Source organism: Eubalaena glacialis, chromosome 7, assembly GCF_028564815.1.
Source record: "Eubalaena glacialis isolate mEubGla1 chromosome 7, mEubGla1.1.hap2.+ XY, whole genome shotgun sequence".
NCBI classification, from domain to species: domain Eukaryota; kingdom Metazoa; phylum Chordata; class Mammalia; order Artiodactyla; family Balaenidae; genus Eubalaena; species Eubalaena glacialis.
This window is the reverse complement of record NC_083722.1, coordinates 113,763,377-113,787,771: the sequence shown is the minus strand read 5'-3', so window position 1 is coordinate 113,787,771 and position 24,395 is coordinate 113,763,377.

Genomic DNA, 24,395 nt, shown 5'->3' with positions numbered 1-24,395 from the left:
TACGCCCTTTTTGGCCAAGGGCATCATTGTCAACGCTTTGCCGCTTTTCATGTGCTTTCAAGGCGAGTCGAGCCTGCCTCCTGAAACCTGTTTCCTGCAATTCTGCCTTGCTTTCCAATCCTCCTCGTTGCCTTCCCTCAATATATTTGTGGACGAGAGTTATCATTTATAACTCTGCAGCTTTGTGAGTTGCAGTGCCCCTGAGCTCCATTTGTCAACTCGCTTTTTTGGGAGCTGGCCGCCAAAGCGCAGGATTGCTTCAGGCCCTATTCTGGTTCCGGGGGGCAGGCTGAGCCTGTGGTTCATTCTTCTTCCTGATGGGAAAATAGAGTGACCTGTGCCTGTCCCAACACCTAGAGCTGGTCTCTCATTGGTTCCCCCTCTTCCCGTTCATCCTCAGGCCAAATTGCGACCTGTCCGAAACAGGAGGTTAAAGGTGCTGATTCTCCAAGTAGGGAGATTGTTAGTCGAGCGGCTGGAATGGCGAACCCGAGCACAAGGAGAGGAGAAATGAGGTGCGTTTGAGAAACCTTTCCCGGTCACACGGTGTACCATCTTCTGGGTTTCGCACGCATGTTTTCGATGTAGGAAGATGCCCTTGAACCTGGAGATTTGGGACCCACGGCATGGGTACCACGCAGTATGACTTTAAAGGGTCTGCGTTTGCTCACCCAAGCTCACCAATCCTCTCAGCCCCAAGAGTGTCCAGCCTTATGTCTCATCCAGCTGTGGGTCTAGATATGGTCAATCCAGGTTGCATCAGAGCCCCTGAACGGATTTTGTAAGAATTTCTCTCTCTTTCACTGTCTTTGTTTTATGGGTTTTTTTTTAAGTAATCTATTTTTATAATGGGGTTTAGCTGCTTTTCACTGCTGTGTTTATGCCGCTTTACACCCTCTTGATTCACTTCCAGAGAGAGATCAATACATAGGTTTTAAGACTCTTACTAGTCAGATGTATTCTTGGGCGGTGAATAGGGGCTGTTGAGTCCAGTTCACTGAGCAGGGAGTAGGTCTTGTCTATTACATATTTGGCTTGTGGAACGGTATCTGAGCTAATTTCAAACCCTTGTTTTATGCATCACCCCACCTCACCTTTCCCGTTAAGCAGCCATAGTGTGTTTTCTAAATGTGTGACTCTGTTCTGTTTTGTAATTCCGTTCAAGTGTAGCGATTTTGACATTCCCTCTCTCAGTGATATCTTAGGATAAGTGTCTTTTTCTCTGTGACTTTTTTCACTGAGAGTCATCGTACCTAAATCCACTCATCCTGCTGCTACTAGCCTTATGACATTGATTTCATGGCTGAGTGATATTCCATTGTGCCTAAGTACCACAACTTCTTTATCCATTTTTCGCTTTCCTGGGATATTGAAGGTGTACCGAAGTGGAGGTTCTTGGAAACAGAGCAGCCCTAAACTTTGGGGTGCCTGTGTCTTGTTGATTTTTAGGTTTCCCGATTTATACGCCCATGAGTGGAAGTGCCCTATGCTCTCGAAGCTGTGCTTATTACATGTTTCAGGACACACCGTACACTTCTCCAGAGTGGCTGTTGGCAATTTACAGCCCGCCCATCAGCGTAGCAAGGCTCCCATGTCTCCATGGCCTGTCCTGCATTTCTGGTGTTTACACTTTTTTCAGCATGGCCCCTTTGACCGATGGCAAGCGAGACTTCTTTGTAGCGCTGATTTGCCTTTCCGGCTTGCCTGGTTGGCCAAAAAGGGCGTATGCGTTTTTTCCTGAATATATTCAGGAAAAAACGCATACGCCCTTTTTGGCCAAGGGCATCATTGTCAACGCTTTGCCGCTTTTCATGTGCTTTCAAGGCGAGTCGAGCCTGCCTCCTGAAACCTGTTTCCTGCAATTCTGCCTTGCTTTCCAATCCTCCTCGTTGCCTTCCCTCAATATATTTGTGGACGAGAGTTATCATTTATAACTCTGCAGGTTTGTGAGTTGCAGTGCCCCTGAGCTCCATTTGTCAACTCGCTTTTTTGGGAGCTGGCCGCCAAAGCGCAGGATTGCTTCAGGCCGTATTCTGGTTCCGGGGGGCAGGCTGAGCCTGTGGTTCATTCTTCTTCCTGATGGGAAAATAGAGTGACCTGTGCCTGTCCCAACACCTAGAGCTGGTCTCTCATTGGTTCCCCCTCTTCCCGTTCATCCTCAGGCCAAATTGCGACCTGTCCGAAACAGGAGGTTAAAGGTGCTGATTCTCCAAGTAGGGAGATTGTTAGTCGAGCGGCTGGAATGGCGAACCCGAGCACAAGGAGAGGAGAAATGAGGTGCGTTTGAGAAACCTTTCCCGGTCACACGGTGTACCATCTTCTGGGTTTCGCACGCATGTTTTCGATGTAGGAAGATGCCCTTGAACCTGGAGATTTGGGACCCACGGCATGGGTACCACGCAGTATGACTTTAAAGGGTCTGCGTTTGCTCACCCAAGCTCACCAATCCTCTCAGCCCCAAGAGTGTCCAGCCTTATGTCTCATCCAGCTGTGGGTCTAGATATGGTCAATCCAGGTTGCATCAGAGCCCCTGAACGGATTTTGTAAGAATTTCTCTCTCTTTCACTGTCTTTGTTTTATGGGGTTTTTTTTTAAGTAATCTATTTTTATAATGGGGTTTAGCTGCTTTTCACTGCTGTGTTTATGCCGCTTTACACCCTCTTGATTCACTTCCAGAGAGAGATCAATACATAGGTTTTAAGACTCTTACTAGTCAGATGTATTCTTGGGCGGTGAATAGGGGCTGTTGAGTCCAGTTCACTGAGCAGGGAGTAGGTCTTGTCTATTACATATTTGGCTTGTGGAACGGTATCTGAGCTAATTTCAAACCCTTGTTTTATGCATCACCCCACCTCACCTTTCCCGTTAAGCAGCCATAGTGTGTTTTCTAAATGTGTGACTCTGTTCTGTTTTGTAATTCAGTTCAAGTGTAGCGATTTTGACATTCCCTCTCTCAGTGATATCTTAGGATAAGTGTCTTTTTCTCTGTGACTTTTTTCACTGAGAGTCATCGTACCTAAATCCACTCATCCTGCTGCTACTAGCCTTATGACATTGATTTCATGGCTGAGTGATATTCCATTGTGCCTAAGTACCACAACTTCTTTATCCATTTTTCGCTTTCCTGGGATATTGAAGGTGTACCGAAGTGGAGGTTCTTGGAAACAGAGCAGCCCTAAACTTTGGGGTGCCTGTGTCTTGTTGATTTTTAGGTTTCCCGATTTATACGCCCATGAGTGGAAGTGCCCTATGCTCTCGAAGCTGTGCTTATTACATGTTTCAGGACACACCGTACACTTCTCCAGAGTGGCTGTTGGCAATTTACAGCCCGCCCATCAGCGTAGCAAGGCTCCCATGTCTCCATGGCCTGTCCTGCATTTCTGGTGTTTACACTTTTTTCAGCATGGCCCCTTTGACCGATGGCAAGCGAGACTTCTTTGTAGCGCTGATTTGCCTTTCCGGCTTGCCTGGTTGGCCAAAAAGGGCGTATGCGTTTTTTCCTGAATATATTCAGGAAAAAACGCATACGCCCTTTTTGGCCAAGGGCATCATTGTCAACGCTTTGCCGCTTTTCATGTGCTTTCAAGGCGAGTCGAGCCTGCCTCCTGAAACCTGTTTCCTGCAATTCTGCCTTGCTTTCCAATCCTCCTCGTTGCCTTCCCTCAATATATTTGTGGACGAGAGTTATCATTTATAACTCTGCAGGTTTGTGAGTTGCAGTGCCCCTGAGCTCCATTTGTCAACTCGCTTTTTTGGGAGCTGGCCGCCAAAGCGCAGGATTGCTTCAGGCCGTATTCTGGTTCCGGGGGGCAGGCTGAGCCTGTGGTTCATTCTTCTTCCTGATGGGAAAATAGAGTGACCTGTGCCTGTCCCAACACCTAGAGCTGGTCTCTCATTGGTTCCCCCTCTTCCCGTTCATCCTCAGGCCAAATTGCGACCTGTCCGAAACAGGAGGTTAAAGGTGCTGATTCTCCAAGTAGGGAGATTGTTAGTCGAGCGGCTGGAATGGCGAACCCGAGCACAAGGAGAGGAGAAATGAGGTGCGTTTGAGAAACCTTTCCCGGTCACACGGTGTACCATCTTCTGGGTTTCGCACGCATGTTTTCGATGTAGGAAGATGCCCTTGAACCTGGAGATTTGGGACCCACGGCATGGGTACCACGCAGTATGACTTTAAAGGGTCTGCGTTTGCTCACCCAAGCTCACCAATCCTCTCAGCCCCAAGAGTGTCCAGCCTTATGTCTCATCCAGCTGTGGGTCTAGATATGGTCAATCCAGGTTGCATCAGAGCCCCTGAACGGATTTTGTAAGAATTTCTCTCTCTTTCACTGTCTTTGTTTTATGGGGTTTTTTTTTAAGTAATCTATTTTTATAATGGGGTTTAGCTGCTTTTCACTGCTGTGTTTATGCCGCTTTACACCCTCTTGATTCACTTCCAGAGAGAGATCAATACATAGGTTTTAAGACTCTTACTAGTCAGATGTATTCTTGGGCGGTGAATAGGGGCTGTTGAGTCCAGTTCACTGAGCAGGGAGTAGGTCTTGTCTATTACATATTTGGCTTGTGGAACGGTATCTGAGCTAATTTCAAACCCTTGTTTTATGCATCACCCCACCTCACCTTTCCCGTTAAGCAGCCATAGTGTGTTTTCTAAATGTGTGACTCTGTTCTGTTTTGTAATTCAGTTCAAGTGTAGCGATTTTGACATTCCCTCTCTCAGTGATATCTTAGGATAAGTGTCTTTTTCTCTGTGACTTTTTTCACTGAGAGTCATCGTACCTAAATCCACTCATCCTGCTGCTACTAGCCTTATGACATTGATTTCATGGCTGAGTGATATTCCATTGTGCCTAAGTACCACAACTTCTTTATCCATTTTTCGCTTTCCTGGGATATTGAAGGTGTACCGAAGTGGAGGTTCTTGGAAACAGAGCAGCCCTAAACTTTGGGGTGCCTGTGTCTTGTTGATTTTTAGGTTTCCCGATTTATACGCCCATGAGTGGAAGTGCCCTATGCTCTCGAAGCTGTGCTTATTACATGTTTCAGGACACACCGTACACTTCTCCAGAGTGGCTGTTGGCAATTTACAGCCCGCCCATCAGCGTAGCAAGGCTCCCATGTCTCCATGGCCTGTCCTGCATTTCTGGTGTTTACACTTTTTTCAGCATGGCCCCTTTGACCGATGGCAAGCGAGACTTCTTTGTAGCGCTGATTTGCCTTTCCGGCTTGCCTGGTTGGCCAAAAAGGGCGTATGCGTTTTTTCCTGAATATATTCAGGAAAAAACGCATACGCCCTTTTTGGCCAAGGGCATCATTGTCAACGCTTTGCCGCTTTTCATGTGCTTTCAAGGCGAGTCGAGCCTGCCTCCTGAAACCTGTTTCCTGCAATTCTGCCTTGCTTTCCAATCCTCCTCGTTGCCTTCCCTCAATATATTTGTGGACGAGAGTTATCATTTATAACTCTGCAGCTTTGTGAGTTGCAGTGCCCCTGAGCTCCATTTGTCAACTCGCTTTTTTGGGAGCTGGCCGCCAAAGCGCAGGATTGCTTCAGGCCCTATTCTGGTTCCGGGGGGCAGGCTGAGCCTGTGGTTCATTCTTCTTCCTGATGGGAAAATAGAGTGACCTGTGCCTGTCCCAACACCTAGAGCTGGTCTCTCATTGGTTCCCCCTCTTCCCGTTCATCCTCAGGCCAAATTGCGACCTGTCCGAAACAGGAGGTTAAAGGTGCTGATTCTCCAAGTAGGGAGATTGTTAGTCGAGCGGCTGGAATGGCGAACCCGAGCACAAGGAGAGGAGAAATGAGGTGCGTTTGAGAAACCTTTCCCGGTCACACGGTGTACCATCTTCTGGGTTTCGCACGCATGTTTTCGATGTAGGAAGATGCCCTTGAACCTGGAGATTTGGGACCCACGGCATGGGTACCACGCAGTATGACTTTAAAGGGTCTGCGTTTGCTCACCCAAGCTCACCAATCCTCTCAGCCCCAAGAGTGTCCAGCCTTATGTCTCATCCAGCTGTGGGTCTAGATATGGTCAATCCAGGTTGCATCAGAGCCCCTGAACGGATTTTGTAAGAATTTCTCTCTCTTTCACTGTCTTTGTTTTATGGGGTTTTTTTTAAGTAATCTATTTTTATAATGGGGTTTAGCTGCTTTTCACTGCTGTGTTTATGCCGCTTTACACCCTCTTGATTCACTTCCAGAGAGAGATCAATACATAGGTTTTAAGACTCTTACTAGTCAGATGTATTCTTGGGCGGTGAATAGGGGCTGTTGAGTCCAGTTCACTGAGCAGGGAGTAGGTCTTGTCTATTACATATTTGGCTTGTGGAACGGTATCTGAGCTAATTTCAAACCCTTGTTTTATGCATCACCCCACCTCACCTTTCCCGTTAAGCAGCCATAGTGTGTTTTCTAAATGTGTGACTCTGTTCTGTTTTGTAATTCCGTTCAAGTGTAGCGATTTTGACATTCCCTCTCTCAGTGATATCTTAGGATAAGTGTCTTTTTCTCTGTGACTTTTTTCACTGAGAGTCATCGTACCTAAATCCACTCATCCTGCTGCTACTAGCCTTATGACATTGATTTCATGGCTGAGTGATATTCCATTGTGCCTAAGTACCACAACTTCTTTATCCATTTTTCGCTTTCCTGGGATATTGAAGGTGTACCGAAGTGGAGGTTCTTGGAAACAGAGCAGCCCTAAACTTTGGGGTGCCTGTGTCTTGTTGATTTTTAGGTTTCCCGATTTATACGCCCATGAGTGGAAGTGCCCTATGCTCTCGAAGCTGTGCTTATTACATGTTTCAGGACACACCGTACACTTCTCCAGAGTGGCTGTTGGCAATTTACAGCCCGCCCATCAGCGTAGCAAGGCTCCCATGTCTCCATGGCCTGTCCTGCATTTCTGGTGTTTACACTTTTTTCAGCATGGCCCCTTTGACCGATGGCAAGCGAGACTTCTTTGTAGCGCTGATTTGCCTTTCCGGCTTGCCTGGTTGGCCAAAAAGGGCGTATGCGTTTTTTCCTGAATATATTCAGGAAAAAACGCATACGCCCTTTTTGGCCAAGGGCATCATTGTCAACGCTTTGCCGCTTTTCATGTGCTTTCAAGGCGAGTCGAGCCTGCCTCCTGAAACCTGTTTCCTGCAATTCTGCCTTGCTTTCCAATCCTCCTCGTTGCCTTCCCTCAATATATTTGTGGACGAGAGTTATCATTTATAACTCTGCAGGTTTGTGAGTTGCAGTGCCCCTGAGCTCCATTTGTCAACTCGCTTTTTTGGGAGCTGGCCGCCAAAGCGCAGGATTGCTTCAGGCCGTATTCTGGTTCCGGGGGGCAGGCTGAGCCTGTGGTTCATTCTTCTTCCTGATGGGAAAATAGAGTGACCTGTGCCTGTCCCAACACCTAGAGCTGGTCTCTCATTGGTTCCCCCTCTTCCCGTTCATCCTCAGGCCAAATTGCGACCTGTCCGAAACAGGAGGTTAAAGGTGCTGATTCTCCAAGTAGGGAGATTGTTAGTCGAGCGGCTGGAATGGCGAACCCGAGCACAAGGAGAGGAGAAATGAGGTGCGTTTGAGAAACCTTTCCCGGTCACACGGTGTACCATCTTCTGGGTTTCGCACGCATGTTTTCGATGTAGGAAGATGCCCTTGAACCTGGAGATTTGGGACCCACGGCATGGGTACCACGCAGTATGACTTTAAAGGGTCTGCGTTTGCTCACCCAAGCTCACCAATCCTCTCAGCCCCAAGAGTGTCCAGCCTCATGTCTCATCCAGCTGTGGGTCTAGATATGGTCAGTCCAGGTTGCATCAGAGCCCCTGAACGGATTTTGTAAGAATTTCTCTCTCTTTCACTCTCTTTGTTTTATGGGGTTTATTTAAGTAATCTATTTTTATAATGGGGTTTAGCTGCTTTTCACTGCTGTGTTTATGCCGCTTTACACCCTCTTGATGCACTTCCAGAGAGAGATCAATACCTAGGTTTTAAGACTCTTACTAGTCAGATATATTCTTGGGCGGTGAATAGGGGCTGTTGAGTCCAGTTCACTGAGCAGGGAGTAGGTCTTGTCTATTACATATTCGGCTTGTGGTACGGTATCTGAGCTAATTTCAAACCCTTGTTTTATGCATCACCCCGCCTCACCTTTCCCGTTAAGCAGCCATAGTGTGTTTTCTAAATGTGTGACTCTGTTCTGTTTTGTAATTCCGTTCAAGTGTGGCGATTTTGACATTCCCTCTATAAGTGATATCTTAGGATAAGTGTCTTTTTCTCTGTGACTTATTTCACTGAGAGTCATCGTACCTAAATCGACTCATCCTGCTGCTACTAGCCTTATGACATTGATTTCATGGCTGAGTGATATTCCATTGTGCCTAAGTACCACAACTTCTTTATCCATTTTTCGCTTTCCTGGGATATTGAAGGTGTACCGAAGTGGAGGTTCTTGGAAACAGAGCAGCCCTAAACTTTGGGGTGCCTGTGTCTTGTTGATTTTTAGGTTTCCCGATTTATACGCCCATGAGTGGAAGTGCCCTATGCTCTCGAAGCTGTGCTTATTACATGTTTCAGGACACACCGTACACTTCTCCAGAGTGGCTGTTGGCAATTTACAGCCCGCCCATCAGCGTAGCAAGGCTCCCATGTCTCCATGGCCTGTCCTGCATTTCTGGTTTTTACACTTTTTTCAGCATGGCCCTTTTGACCGATGGCAAGCGAGACTTCTTTGTAGCGCTGATTTGCCTTTCCGGCTTGCCTGGTTGGCCAAAAAGGGCGTATGCGTTTTTTCCTGAATATATTCAGGAAAAACCGCATACGCCCTTTTTGGCCAAGGGCATCATTGTCAACGCTTTGCCGCTTTTCATGTGCTTTCAAGGCGAGTCGAGTCTGCCTCCTGAAACCTGTTTCCTGCAATTCTGCCTTGCTTGCAAATCCTCCTCGTTGCCTTCCCTCAATATATTTGTGGACGAGAGTTATCATTTATAACTCTGCAGGTTTGTGAGTTGCAGTGCCCCTGAGCTCCATTTGTCAACTCGCTTTTTTGGGAGCTGGCCGCCAAAGCGCAGGATTGCTTCAGGCCGTATTCTGGTTCCTGGGGGCAGGCTGAGCCTGTGGCTCATTCTTCTTCCTGATGGGAAAATAGAGTGACCTGTGCCTGTCCCAACACCTAGAGCTAGTCTCTCATTGGTTCCCCCTCTTCCCGTTCATCCTCAGGCCAAATTGCGACCTGTCCGAAACAGGAGGTTAAAGGTGCTGATTCTCCAAGTAGGGAGATTGTTAGTAGAGGGGCTGGAATGGCGAACCCGAGCACAAGGAGAGGAGACATGAGGTGCGTTTGAGAAACCTTTCCCGATCACACGGTGTACCATCTTCTGGGTTTCCCACGCATGTTTTCGATGTCGGAAGATGCCCTTGAACCTGGAGATTTGGGACCCACGGCATGGGTACCACGCAGTATGACGTTAAAGGGTCTGCGTTTGCTCACCCAAGCTCACCAATCCTCTCAGCCCCAAGAGTGTCCAGCCTCATGTCTCATCCAGCTGTGGGTCTAGATATGGTCAGTCCAGGTTGCATCAGAGCCCCTGAACGGATTTTGTAAGAATTTCTCTCTCTTTCACTCTCTTTGTTTTATGGGGTTTATTTTAAGTAATCTATTTTTATAATGGGGTTTAGCTGCTTTTCACTGCTGTGTTTATGCCGCTTTACACCCTCTTGATGCACTTCCAGAGAGAGATCAATACCTAGGTTTTAAGACTCTTACTAGTCAGATATATTCTTGGGCGGTGAATAGGGGCTGTTGAGTCCAGTTCACTGAGCAGGGAGTAGGTCTTGTCTATTACATATTCGGCTTGTGGAACGGTATCTGAGCTAATTTCAAACCCTTGTTTTATGCATCACCCCGCCTCACCTTTCCCGTTAAGCAGCCATAGTGTGTTTTCTAAATGTGTGACTCTGTTCTGTTTTGTAATTCCGTTCAAGTGTGGCGATTTTGACATTCCCTCTATAAGTGATATCTTAGGATAAGTGTCTTTTTCTCTGTGACTTATTTCACTGAGAGTCATCGTACCTAAATCCACTCATCCTGCTGCTACTAGCCTTATGACATTGATTTCATGGCTGAGTGATATTCCATTGTGCCTAAGTACCACAACTTCTTTATCCATTTTTCGCTTTCCTGGGATATTGAAGGTGTACCGAAGTGGAGGTTCTTGGAAACAGAGCAGCCCTAAACTTTGGGGTGCCTGTGTCTTGTTGATTTTTAGGTTTCCCGATTTATACGCCCATGAGTGGAAGTGCCCTATGCTCTCTAAGCTGTGCTTATTACATGTTTCAGGACACACCGTACACTTCTCCAGAGTGGCTGTTGGCAATTTACAGCCCGCCCATCAGCGTAGCAAGGCTCCCATGTCTCCATGGCCTGTCCTGCATTTCTGGTTTTTACACTTTTTTCAGCATGGCCCTTTGGACCGATGGCAAGCGAGACTTCTTTGTAGCGCTGATTTGCCTTTCCGGCTTGCCTGGTTGGCCAAACAGGGCGTATGCGTTTTTTCCTGAATATATTCAGGAAAAAACGCATACGCCCTGTTTGGCCAAGGGCATCATTGTCAACGCTTTGCCCCTTTTCATGTGCTTTCAAGGCGAGTCGAGTCTGCCTCCTGAAACCTGTTTCCTGCAATTCTGCCTTGCTTGCAAATCCTCCTCGTTGCCTTCCCTCAATATATTTGTGGACGAGAGTTATCATTTATAACTCTGCAGGTTTGTGAGTTGCAGTGCCCCTGAGCTCCGTTTGTCAACTCGCTTTTTTGGGAGCTGGCCACCAAAGCGCAGGATTGCTTCAGGCCGTATTCTGGTTCCTGGGGGCAGGCTGAGCCTGTGGCTCATTCTTCTTCCTGATGGGAAAATAGAGTGACCTGTGCCTGTCCCAACACCTAGAGCTAGTCTCTCATTGGTTCCCCCTCTTCCCGTTCATCCTCAGGCCAAATTGCGACCTGTCCGAAACAGGAGGTTAAAGGTGCTGATTCTCCAAGTAGGGAGATTGTTAGTAGAGGGGCTGGAATGGCGAACCCGAGCACAAGGAGAGGAGACATCAGGTGCGTTTGAGAAACCTTTCCCGATCACACGGTGTACCATCTTCTGGGTTTCCCACGCATGTTTTCGATGTCGGAAGATGCCCTTGAACCTGGAGATTTGGGACCCACGGCATGGGTACCACGCAGTATGACGTTAAAGGGTCTGCGTTTGCTCACCCAAGCTCACCAATCCTCTCAGCCCCAAGAGTGTCCAGCCTCATGTCTCATCCAGCTGTGGGTCTAGATATGGTCAGTCCAGGTTGCATCAGAGCCCCTGAACGGATTTTGTAAGAATTTCTCTCTCTTTCACTCTCTTTGTTTTATGGGGTTTATTTTAAGTAATCTATTTTTATAATGGGGTTTAGCTGCTTTTCACTGCTGTGTTTATGCCGCTTTACACCCTCTTGATGCACTTCCAGAGAGAGATCAATACCTAGGTTTTAAGACTCTTACTAGTCAGATATATTCTTGGGCGGTGAATAGGGGCTGTTGAGTCCAGTTCACTGAGCAGGGAGTAGGTCTTGTCTATTACATATTCGGCTTGTGGAACGGTATCTGAGCTAATTTCAAACCCTTGTTTTATGCATCACCCCGCCTCACCTTTCCCGTTAAGCAGCCATAGTGTGTTTTCTAAATGTGTGACTCTGTTCTGTTTTGTAATTCCGTTCAAGTGTGGCGATTTTGACATTCCCTCTATAAGTGATATCTTAGGATAAGTGTCTTTTTCTCTGTGACTTATTTCACTGAGAGTCATCGTACCTAAATCCACTCATCCTGCTGCTACTAGCCTTATGACATTGATTTCATGGCTGAGTGATATTCCATTGTGCCTAAGTACCACAACTTCTTTATCCATTTTTCGCTTTCCTGGGATATTGAAGGTGTACCGAAGTGGAGGTTCTTGGAAACAGAGCAGCCCTAAACTTTGGGGTGCCTGTGTCTTGTTGTTTTTTAGGTTTCCCGATTTATACGCCCATGAGTGGAAGTGCCCTATGCTCTCTAAGCTGTGCTTATTACATGTTTCAGGACACACCGTACACTTCTCCAGAGTGGCTGTTGGCAATTTACAGCCCGCCCATCAGCGTAGCAAGGCTCCCATGTCTCCATGGCCTGTCCTGCATTTCTGGTTTTTACACTTTTTTCAGCATGGCCCTTTGGACCGATGGCAAGCGAGACTTCTTTGTAGCGCTGATTTGCCTTTCCGGCTTGCCTGGTTGGCCAAACAGGGCGTATGCGTTTTTTCCTGAATATATTCAGGAAAAAACGCATACGCCCTGTTTGGCCAAGGGCATCATTGTCAACGCTTTGCCCCTTTTCATGTGCTTTCAAGGCGAGTCGAGTCTGCCTCCTGAAACCTGTTTCCTGCAATTCTGCCTTGCTTTCAAATCCTCCTCGTTGCCTTCCCTCAATATATTTGTGGACGAGAGTTATCATTTATAACTCTGCAGGTTTGTGAGTTGCAGTGCCCCTGAGCTCCATTTGTCAACTCGCTTTTTTGGGAGCTGGCCGCCAAAGCGCAGGATTGCTTCAGGCCGTATTCTGGTTCCTGGGGGCAGGCTGAGCCTGTGGCTCATTCTTCTTCCTGATGGGAAAATAGAGTGACCTGTGCCTGTCCCAACACCTAGAGCTAGTCTCTCATTGGTTCCCCCTCTTCCCGTTCATCCTCAGGCCAAATTGCGACCTGTCCGAAACAGGAGGTTAAAGGTGCTGATTCTCCAAGTAGGGAGATGGTTAGTAGAGGGGCTGGAATGGCGAACCCGAGCACAAGGAGAGGAGACATCAGGTGCGTTTGAGAAACCTTTCCCGATCACACGGTGTACCATCTTCTGCGTTTCCCACGCATGTTTTCGAAGTAGGAAGATGCCCTTGAACCTGGAGATTTGGGACCCACGGCATGGGTACCACGCAGTATGACTTTAACGGGTCTGCGTTTGCTCACCCAAGCTCACCAATCCTCTCAGCCCCAAGAGTGTCCAGCCTCATGTCTCATCCAGCTGTGGGTCTAGATATGGTCAATCCAGGTTGCATCAGAGCCCCTGAACGGATTTTGTAAGAATTTCTCTCTCTTTCACTGTCTTTGTTTTATGGGGTTTATTTTAAGTAATCTATTTTTATAATGGGGTTTAGCTGCTTTTCACTGCTGTGTTTATGCCGCTTTACACCCTCTTGATGCACTTCCAGAGAGAGATCAATACCTAGGTTTTAAGACTCTTACTAGTCAGATATATTCTTGGGCGGTGAATAGGGGCTGTTGAGTCCAGTTCACTGAGCAGGGAGTAGGTCTTGTCTATTACATATTCGGCTTGTGGAACGGTATCTGAGCTAATTTCAAACCCTTGTTTTATGCATCACCCCGCCTCACCTTTCCCGTTAAGCAGCCATAGTGTGTTTTCTAAATGTGTGACTCTGTTCTGTTTTGTAATTCCGTTCAAGTGTGGCGATTTTGACATTCCCTCTATAAGTGATATCTTAGGATAAGTGTCTTTTTCTCTGTGACTTATTTCACTGAGAGTCATCGTACCTAAATCCACTCATCCTGCTGCTACTAGCCTTATGACATTGATTTCATGGCTGAGTGATATTCCATTGTGCCTAAGTACCACAACTTCTTTATCCATTTTTCGCTTTCCTGGGATATTGAAGGTGTACCGAAGTGGAGGTTCTTGGAAACAGAGCAGCCCTAAACTTTGGGGTGCCTGTGTCTTGTTGTTTTTTAGGTTTCCCGATTTATACGCCCATGAGTGGATGTGCCCTATGCTCTCTAAGCTGTGCTTATTACATGTTTCAGGACACACCGTACACTTCTCCAGAGTGGCTGTTGGCAATTTACAGCCCGCCCATCAGCGTAGCAAGGCTCCCATGTCTCCATGGCCTGTCCTGCATTTCTGGTTTTTACACTTTTTTCAGCATGGTCCTTTGGACCGATGGCAAGCGAGACTTCTTTGTAGCGCTGATTTGCCTTTCCGGCTTGCCTGGTTGGCCAAAAAGGGCGTATGCGTTTTTTCCTGAATATATTCAGGAAAAAACGCATACGCCCTTTTTGGCCAAGGGCATCATTGTCAACGCTTTGCCGCTTTTCATGTGCTTTCAAGGCGAGTCGAGTCTGCCTCCTGACACCTGTTTCCTGCAATTCTGCCTTGCTTGCAAATCCTCCTCATTGCCTTCCCTCAATATATTTGTGGACGAGAGTTATCATTTATAACTCTGCAGGTTTGTGAGTTGCAGTGCCCCTGAGCTCCATTTGTCAACTCGCTTTTTTGGGAGCTGTCCGCCAAAGCGCAGGATTGCTTCAGGCCGTATTCTGGTTCCGGGGGGCAGGCTGAGCCTGTGGCTCTTTCTTCTTCCTGATGGGAAAATAGAGTGACCTGTGCCTGTCCCAACACCTAGAGCTAGTCTCTCATTGGTTCCCCCTCTTCCCGTTCATCCTCAGGCCAAATTGCGACCTGTCCGAAACAGGAGGTTAAAGGTGCTGATTCTCCAAGTAGGGAGATGGTTAGTAGAGGGGCTGGAATGGCGAACCCGAGCACAAGGAGAGGAGACATGAGGTGCGTTTGAGAACCCTTTCCCGATCACACGGTGTACCATCTTCTGGGTTTCCCACGCATGTTTTCGAAGTAGGAAGATGCCCTTGAACCTGGAGATTTGGGACCCACGGCATGGGTACCACGCAGTATGACTTTAAAGGGTCTGCGTTTGCTCACCCAAGCTCACCAATCCTCTCAGCCCCAAAAGTGTCCAGCCTCATGTCTCATCCAGCTGTGGGTCTAGATATGGTCAATCCAGGTTGCATCAGAGCCCCTGAACGGATTTTGTAAGAATTTCTCTCTCTTTCACTGTCTTTGTTTTATGGGGTTTTTTTTTAAGTAATCTATTTTTATAATGGGGTTTAGCTGCTTTTCACTGCTGTGTTTATGCCGCTTTACACCCTCTTGATTCATTTCCAGAGAGAGATCAATACATAGGTTTTAAGACTCTTACTAGTCAGATATATTCTTGGGCGGTGAATAGGGGCTGTTGAGTCCAGTTCACTGAGCAGGGAGTAGGTCTTGTCTATTACATATTTGGCTTGTGGGACGGTATCTGAGCTAATTTCAAACCCTTGTTTTATGCATCACCCCGCCTCACCTTTCCCGTTAAGCAGCCATAGTGTGTTTTCTAAATGTGTGACTCTGTTCTGTTTTGTAATTCCGTTCAAGTGTGGCGATTTTGACATTCCCTCTATAAGTGATATCTTAGGATAAGTGCCTTTTTCTGTGTGACTTATTTCACTGAGAATCATCGTCCCTAAATCCACTCATCATGCTGCTACTAGCCTTATGACATTGATTTCATGGCTGAGTGATATTCCATTGTGCCTATGTACCACAACTTCTTTATCCAATTTTCTCTTTCCCGGGATATTGAAGGTGTACCGAAGTGGAGGTTCTTGGAAACAGAGCAGCCCTAAACTTTGGGGTGCCTGTGTGTTGTTGATTTTTAGGTTTCCCCATTTATACGCCCATGAGTGGAAGTGCCCTATGCTCTCGAAGCTGTGCTTATTACATGTTTCAGGACACACCGTACACTTCTCCAGAGTGGCTGTTGGCAATTTACAGCCCGCCCATCAGCGTAGCAAGGCTCCCATGTCTCCATGTCCTGTCCTGCATTTCTGGTGTTTACACTTTTTTCAGCATGGCCCCTTTGACCGATGGCAAGCGAGACTTCTTTGTAGCGCTGATTTGCCTTTCCGGCTTGCCTGGTTGGCCAAAAAGGGCGTATGCGTTTTTTCCTGAATATATTCAGGAAAAAACGCATACGCCCTTTTTGGCCAAGGGCATCATTGTCAACGCTTTGCCGCTTTTCATGTGCTTTCAAGGCGAGTCGAGCCTGCCTCCTGAAACCTGTTTCCTGCAATTCTGCCTTGCTTTCCAATCCTCCTCGTTGCCTTCCCTCAATATATTTGTGGACGAGAGTTATCATTTATAACTCTGCAGGTTTGTGAGTTGCAGTGCCCCTGAGCTCCATTTGTCAACTCGCTTTTTTGGGAGCTGGCCGCCAAAGCGCAGGATTGCTTCAGGCCGTATTCTGGTTCCGGGGGGCAGGCTGAGCCTGTGGTTCATTCTTCTTCCTGATGGGAAAATAGAGTGACCTGTGCCTGTCCCAACACCTAGAGCTGGTCTCTCATTGGTTCCCCCTCTTCCCGTTCATCCTCAGGCCAAATTGCGACCTGTCCGAAACAGGAGGTTAAAGGTGCTGATTCTCCAAGTAGGGAGATTGTTAGTCGAGCGGCTGGAATGGCGAACCCGAGCACAAGGAGAGGAGAAATGAGGTGCGTTTGAGAAACCTTTCCCGGTCACACGGTGTACCATCTTCTGGGTTTCGCACGCATGTTTTCGATGTAGGAAGATGCCCTTGAACCTGGAGATTTGGGACCCACGGCATGGGTACCACGCAGTATGACTTTAAAGGGTCTGCGTTTGCTCACCCAAGCTCACCAATCCTCTCAGCCCCAAGAGTGTCCAGCCTTATGTCTCATCCAGCTGTGGGTCTAGATATGGTCAATCCAGGTTGCATCAGAGCCCCTGAACGGATTTTGTAAGAATTTCTCTCTCTTTCACTGTCTTTGTTTTATGGGGTTTTTTTTTAAGTAATCTATTTTTATAATGGGGTTTAGCTGCTTTTCACTGCTGTGTTTATGCCGCTTTACACCCTCTTGATTCACTTCCAGAGAGAGATCAATACATAGGTTTTAAGACTCTTACTAGTCAGATGTATTCTTGGGCGGTGAATAGGGGCTGTTGAGTCCAGTTCACTGAGCAGGGAGTAGGTCTTGTCTATTACATATTTGGCTTGTGGAACGGTATCTGAGCTAATTTCAAACCCTTGTTTTATGCATCACCCCACCTCACCTTTCCCGTTAAGCAGCCATAGTGTGTTTTCTAAATGTGTGACTCTGTTCTGTTTTGTAATTCCGTTCAAGTGTAGCGATTTTGACATTCCCTCTCTCAGTGATATCTTAGGATAAGTGTCTTTTTCTCTGTGACTTTTTTCACTGAGAGTCATCGTACCTAAATCCACTCATCCTGCTGCTACTAGCCTTATGACATTGATTTCATGGCTGAGTGATATTCCATTGTGCCTAAGTACCACAACTTCTTTATCCATTTTTCGCTTTCCTGGGATATTGAAGGTGTACCGAAGTGGAGGTTCTTGGAAACAGAGCAGCCCTAAACTTTGGGGTGCCTGTGTCTTGTTGATTTTTAGGTTTCCCGATTTATACGCCCATGAGTGGAAGTGCCCTATGCTCTCGAAGCTGTGCTTATTACATGTTTCAGGACACACCGTACACTTCTCCAGAGTGGCTGTTGGCAATTTACAGCCCGCCCATCAGCGTAGCAAGGCTCCCATGTCTCCATGGCCTGTCCTGCATTTCTGGTGTTTACACTTTTTTCAGCATGGCCCCTTTGACCGATGGCAAGCGAGACTTCTTTGTAGCGCTGATTTGCCTTTCCGGCTTGCCTGGTTGGCCAAAAAGGGCGTATGCGTTTTTTCCTGAATATATTCAGGAAAAAACGCATACGCCCTTTTTGGCCAAGGGCATCATTGTCAACGCTTTGCCGCTTTTCATGTGCTTTCAAGGCGAGTCGAGCCTGCCTCCTGAAACCTGTTTCCTGCAATTCTGCCTTGCTTTCCAATCCTCCTCGTTGCCTTCCCTCAATATATTTGTGGACGAGAGTTATCATTTATAACTCTGCAGGTTTGTGAGTTGCAGTGCCCCTGAGCTCCATTTGTCAACTCGCTTTTTTGGGAGCTGGCCGCCAAAGCGCAGGATTGCTTCAGGCCGTATTCTGGTTCCGGGGGGCAGGCTGAGCTTGTGGTTCATTCTTCTTCCTGATGGGAAAATAGAGTGACCTGTGCCTGTCCCAACACCTAGAGCTGGTCTCTCATTGGTTCCCCCTCTTCCCGTTCATCCTCAGGCCAAATTGCGACCTGTCCGAAACAGGAGGTTAAAGGTGCTGATTCTCCAAGTAGGGAGACTGTTAGTCGAGCGGCTGGAATGGCGAACCCGAGCACAAGGAGAGGAGAAATGAGGTGCGTTTGAGAAACCTTTCCCGGTCACACGGTGTACCATCTTCTGGGTTTCGCACGCATGTTTTCGATGTAGGAAGATGCCCTTGAACCTGGAGATTTGGGACCCACGGCATGGGTACCACGCAGTATGACTTTAAAGGGTCTGCGTTTGCTCACCCAAGCTCACCAATCCTCTCAGCCCCAAGAGTGTCCAGCCTTATGTCTCATCCAGCTGTGGGTCTAGATATGGTCAATCCAGGTTGCATCAGAGCCCCTGAACGGATTTTGTAAGAATTTCTCTCTCTTTCACTGTCTTTGTTTTATGGGTTTTTTTTTTAAGTAATCTATTTTTATAATGGGGTTTAGCTGCTTTTCACTGCTGTGTTTATGCCGCTTTACACCCTCTTGATTCACTTCCAGAGAGAGATCAATACATAGGTTTTAAGACTCTTACTAGTCAGATGTATTCTTGGGCGGTGAATAGGGGCTGTTGAGTCCAGTTCACTGAGCAGGGAGTAGGTCTTGTCTATTACATATTTGGCTTGTGGAACGGTATCTGAGCTAATTTCAAACCCTTGTTTTATGCATCACCCCACCTCACCTTTCCCGTTAAGCAGCCATAGTGTGTTTTCTAAATGTGTGACTCTGTTCTGTTTTGTAATTCCGTTCAAGTGTAGCGATTTTGACATTCCCTCTCTCAGTGATATCTTAGGATAAGTGTCTTTTTCTCTGTGACTTTTTTCACTGAGAGTCATCGTACCTAAATCCACTCATCCTGCTGCTACTAGCCTTATGACATTGATTTCATGGCTGAGTGATATTCCATTGTGCCTAAGTACCACAACTTCTTTATCCATTTTTCGCTTTCCTGGGATATTGAAGGTGTACCGAAGTGGAGGTTCTTGGAAACAGAGCAGCCCTAAACTTTGGGGTGCCTGTGTCTTGTTGATTTTTAGGTTTCCCGATTTATACGCCCATGAGTGGAAGTGCCCTATGCTCTCGAAGCTGTGCTTATTACATGTTTCAGGACACACCGTACACTTCTCCAGAGTGGCTGTTGGCAATTTACAGCCCGCCCATCAGCGTAGCAAGGCTCCCATGTCTCCATGGCCTGTCCTGCATTTCTGGTGTTTACACTTTTTTCAGCATGGCCCCTTTGACCGATGGCAAGCGAGACTTCTTTGTAGCGCTGATTTGCCTTTCCGGCTTGCCTGGTTGGCCAAAAAGGGCGTATGCGTTTTTTCCTGAATATATTCAGGAAAAAACGCATACGCCCTTTTTGGCCAAGGGCATCATTGTCAACGCTTTGCCGCTTTTCATGTGCTTTCAAGGCGAGTCGAGCCTGCCTCCTGAAACCTGTTTCCTGCAATTCTGCCTTGCTTTCCAATCCTCCTCGTTGCCTTCCCTCAATATATTTGTGGACGAGAGTTATCATTTATAACTCTGCAGGTTTGTGAGTTGCAGTGCCCCTGAGCTCCATTTGTCAACTCGCTTTTTTGGGAGCTGGCCGCCAAAGCGCAGGATTGCTTCAGGCCGTATTCTGGTTCCGGGGGGCAGGCTGAGCCTGTGGTTCATTCTTCTTCCTGATGGGAAAATAGAGTGACCTGTGCCTGTCCCAACACCTAGAGCTGGTCTCTCATTGGTTCCCCCTCTTCCCGTTCATCCTCAGGCCAAATTGCGACCTGTCCGAAACAGGAGGTTAAAGGTGCTGATTCTCCAAGTAGGGAGATTGTTAGTCGAGCGGCTGGAATGGCGAACCCGAGCACAAGGAGAGGAGAAATGAGGTGCGTTTGAGAAACCTTTCCCGGTCACACGGTGTACCATCTTCTGGGTTTCGCACGCATGTTTTCGATGTAGGAAGATGCCCTTGAACCTGGAGATTTGGGACCCACGGCATGGGTACCACGCAGTATGACTTTAAAGGGTCTGCGTTTGCTCACCCAAGCTCACCAATCCTCTCAGCCCCAAGAGTGTCCAGCCTTATGTCTCATCCAGCTGTGGGTCTAGATATGGTCAATCCAGGTTGCATCAGAGCCCCTGAACGGATTTTGTAAGAATTTCTCTCTCTTTCACTGTCTTTGTTTTATGGGGTTTTTTTTTTAAGTAATCTATTTTTATAATGGGGTTTAGCTGCTTTTCACTGCTGTGTTTATGCCGCTTTACACCCTCTTGATTCACTTCCAGAGAGAGATCAATACATAGGTTTTAAGACTCTTACTAGTCAGATGTATTCTTGGGCGGTGAATAGGGGCTGTTGAGTCCAGTTCACTGAGCAGGGAGTAGGTCTTGTCTATTACATATTTGGCTTGTGGAACGGTATCTGAGCTAATTTCAAACCCTTGTTTTATGCATCACCCCACCTCACCTTTCCCGTTAAGCAGCCATAGTGTGTTTTCTAAATGTGTGACTCTGTTCTGTTTTGTAATTCCGTTCAAGTGTAGCGATTTTGACATTCCCTCTCTCAGTGATATCTTAGGATAAGTGTCTTTTTCTCTGTGACTTTTTTCACTGAGAGTCATCGTACCTAAATCCACTCATCCTGCTGCTACTAGCCTTATGACATTGATTTCATGGCTGAGTGATATTCCATTGTGCCTAAGTACCACAACTTCTTTATCCATTTTTCGCTTTCCTGGGATATTGAAGGTGTACCGAAGTGGAGGTTCTTGGAAACAGAGCAGCCCTAAACTTTGGGGTGCCTGTGTCTTGTTGATTTTTAGGTTTCCCGATTTATACGCCCATGAGTGGAAGTGCCCTATGCTCTCGAAGCTGTGCTTATTACATGTTTCAGGACACACCGTACACTTCTCCAGAGTGGCTGTTGGCAATTTACAGCCCGCCCATCAGCGTAGCAAGGCTCCCATGTCTCCATGGCCTGTCCTGCATTTCTGGTGTTTACACTTTTTTCAGCATGGCCCCTTTGACCGATGGCAAGCGAGACTTCTTTGTAGCGCTGATTTGCCTTTCCGGCTTGCCTGGTTGGCCAAAAAGGGCGTATGCGTTTTTTCCTGAATATATTCAGGAAAAAACGCATACGCCCTTTTTGGCCAAGGGCATCATTGTCAACGCTTTGCCGCTTTTCATGTGCTTTCAAGGCGAGTCGAGCCTGCCTCCTGAAACCTGTTTCCTGCAATTCTGCCTTGCTTTCCAATCCTCCTCGTTGCCTTCCCTCAATATATTTGTGGACGAGAGTTATCATTTATAACTCTGCAGGTTTGTGAGTTGCAGTGCCCCTGAGCTCCATTTGTCAACTCGCTTTTTTGGGAGCTGGCCGCCAAAGCGCAGGATTGCTTCAGGCCCTATTCTGGTTCCGGGGGGCAGGCTGAGCCTGTGGTTCATTCTTCTTCCTGATGGGAAAATAGAGTGACCTGTGCCTGTCCCAACACCTAGAGCTGGTCTCTCATTGGTTCCCCCTCTTCCCGTTCATCCTCAGGCCAAATTGCGACCTGTCCGAAACAGGAGGTTAAAGGTGCTGATTCTCCAAGTAGGGAGATTGTTAGTCGAGCGGCTGGAATGGCGAACCCGAGCACAAGGAGAGGAGAAATGAGGTGCGTTTGAGAAACCTTTCCCGGTCACACGGTGTACCATCTTCTGGGTTTCGCACGCATGTTTTCGATGTAGGAAGATGCCCTTGAACCTGGAGATTTGGGACCCACGGCATGGGTACCACGCAGTATGACTTTAAAGGGTCTGCGTTTGCTCACCCAAGCTCACCAATCCTCTCAGCCCCAAGAGTGTCCAGCCTTATGTCTCATCCAGCTGTGGGTCTAGATATGGTCAATTCAGGTTGCATCAGAGCCCCTGAACGGATTTTGTAAGAATTTCTCTCTCTTTCACTGTCTTTGTTTTATGGGGTTTTTTTTTTAAGTAATCTATTTTTATAATGGGGTTTAGCTGCTTTTCACTGCTGTGTTTATGCCGCTTTACACCCTCTTGATTCACTTCCAGAGAGAGATCAATACATAGGTTTTAAGACTCTTACTAGTCAGATGTATTCTTGGGCAGTGAATAGGGGCTGTTGAGTCCAGTTCACTGAGCAGGGAGTAGGTCTTGTCTATTACATATTTGGCTTGTGGAACGGTATCTGAGCTAATTTCAAACCTTTGTTTTATGCATCACCCCACCTCACCTTTCCCGTTAAGCAGCCATAGTGTGTTTTCTAAATGTGTGACTCTGTTCTGTTTTGTAATTCCGTTCAAGTGTAGCGATTTTGACATTCCCTCTCTCAGTGATATCTTAGGATAAGTGTCTTTTTCTCTGTGACTTTTTTCACTGAGAGTCATCGTACCTAAATCCACTCATCCTGCTGCTACTAGCCTTATGACATTGATTTCATGGCTGAGTGATATTCCATTGTGCCTAAGTACCACAACTTCTTTATCCATTTTTCGCTTTCCTGGGATATTGAAGGTGTACCGAAGTGGAGGTTCTTGGAAACAGAGCAGCCCTAAACTTTGGGGTGCCTGTGTCTTGTTGATTTTTAGGTTTCCCGATTTATACGCCCATGAGTGGAAGTGCCCTATGCTCTCGAAGCTGTGCTTATTACATGTTTCAGGACACACCGTACACTTCTCCAGAGTGGCTGTTGGCAATTTACAGCCCGCCCATCAGCGTAGCAAGGCTCCCATGTCTCCATGGCCTGTCCTGCATTTCTGGTGTTTACACTTTTTTCAGCATGGCCCCTTTGACCGATGGCAAGCGAGACTTCTTTGTAGCGCTGATTTGCCTTTCCGGCTTGCCTGGTTGGCCAAAAAGGGCGTATGCGTTTTTTCCTGAATATATTCAGGAAAAAACGCATACGCCCTTTTTGGCCAAGGGCATCATTGTCAACGCTTTGCCGCTTTTCATGTGCTTTCAAGGCGAGTCGAGCCTGCCTCCTGAAACCTGTTTCCTGCAATTCTGCCTTGCTTTCCAATCCTCCTCGTTGCCTTCCCTCAATATATTTGTGGACGAGAGTTATCATTTATAACTCTGCAGGTTTGTGAGTTGCAGTGCCCCTGAGCTCCATTTGTCAACTCGCTTTTTTGGGAGCTGGCCGCCAAAGCGCAGGATTGCTTCAGGCCCTATTCTGGTTCCGGGGGGCAGGCTGAGCCTGTGGTTCATTCTTCTTCCTGATGGGAAAATAGAGTGACCTGTGCCTGTCCCAACACCTAGAGCTGGTCTCTCATTGGTTCCCCCTCTTCCCGTTCATCCTCAGGCCAAATTGCGACCTGTCCGAAACAGGAGGTTAAAGGTGCTGATTCTCCAAGTAGGGAGATTGTTAGTCGAGCGGCTGGAATGGCGAACCCGAGCACAAGGAGAGGAGAAATGAGGTGCGTTTGAGAAACCTTTCCCGGTCACACGGTGTACCATCTTCTGGGTTTCGCACGCATGTTTTCGATGTAGGAAGATGCCCTTGAACCTGGAGATTTGGGACCCACGGCATGGGTACCACGCAGTATGACTTTAAAGGGTCTGCGTTTGCTCACCCAAGCTCACCAATCCTCTCAGCCCCAAGAGTGTCCAGCCTTATGTCTCATCCAGCTGTGGGTCTAGATATGGTCAATCCAGGTTGCATCAGAGCCCCTGAACGGATTTTGTAAGAATTTCTCTCTCTTTCACTGTCTTTGTTTTATGGGGTTTTTTTTTTAAGTAATCTATTTTTATAATGGGGTTTAGCTGCTTTTCACTGCTGTGTTTATGCCGCTTTACACCCTCTTGATTCACTTCCAGAGAGAGATCAATACATAGGTTTTAAGACTCTTACTAGTCAGATGTATTCTTGGGCGGTGAATAGGGGCTGTTGAGTCCAGTTCACTGAGCAGGGAGTAGGTCTTGTCTATTACATATTTGGCTTGTGGAACGGTATCTGAGCTAATTTCAAACCCTTGTTTTATGCATCACCCCACCTCACCTTTCCCGTTAAGCAGCCATAGTGTGTTTTCTAAATGTGTGACTCTGTTCTGTTTTGTAATTCCGTTCAAGTGTAGCGATTTTGACATTCCCTCTCTCAGTGATATCTTAGGATAAGTGTCTTTTTCTCTGTGACTTTTTTCACTGAGAGTCATCGTACCTAAATCCACTCATCCTGCTGCTACTAGCCTTATGACATTGATTTCATGGCTGAGTGATATTCCATTGTGCCTAAGTACCACAACTTCTTTATCCATTTTTCGCTTTCCTGGGATATTGAAGGTGTACCGAAGTGGAGGTTCTTGGAAACAGAGCAGCCCTAAACTTTGGGGTGCCTGTGTCTTGTTGATTTTTAGGTTTCCCGATTTATACGCCCATGAGTGGAA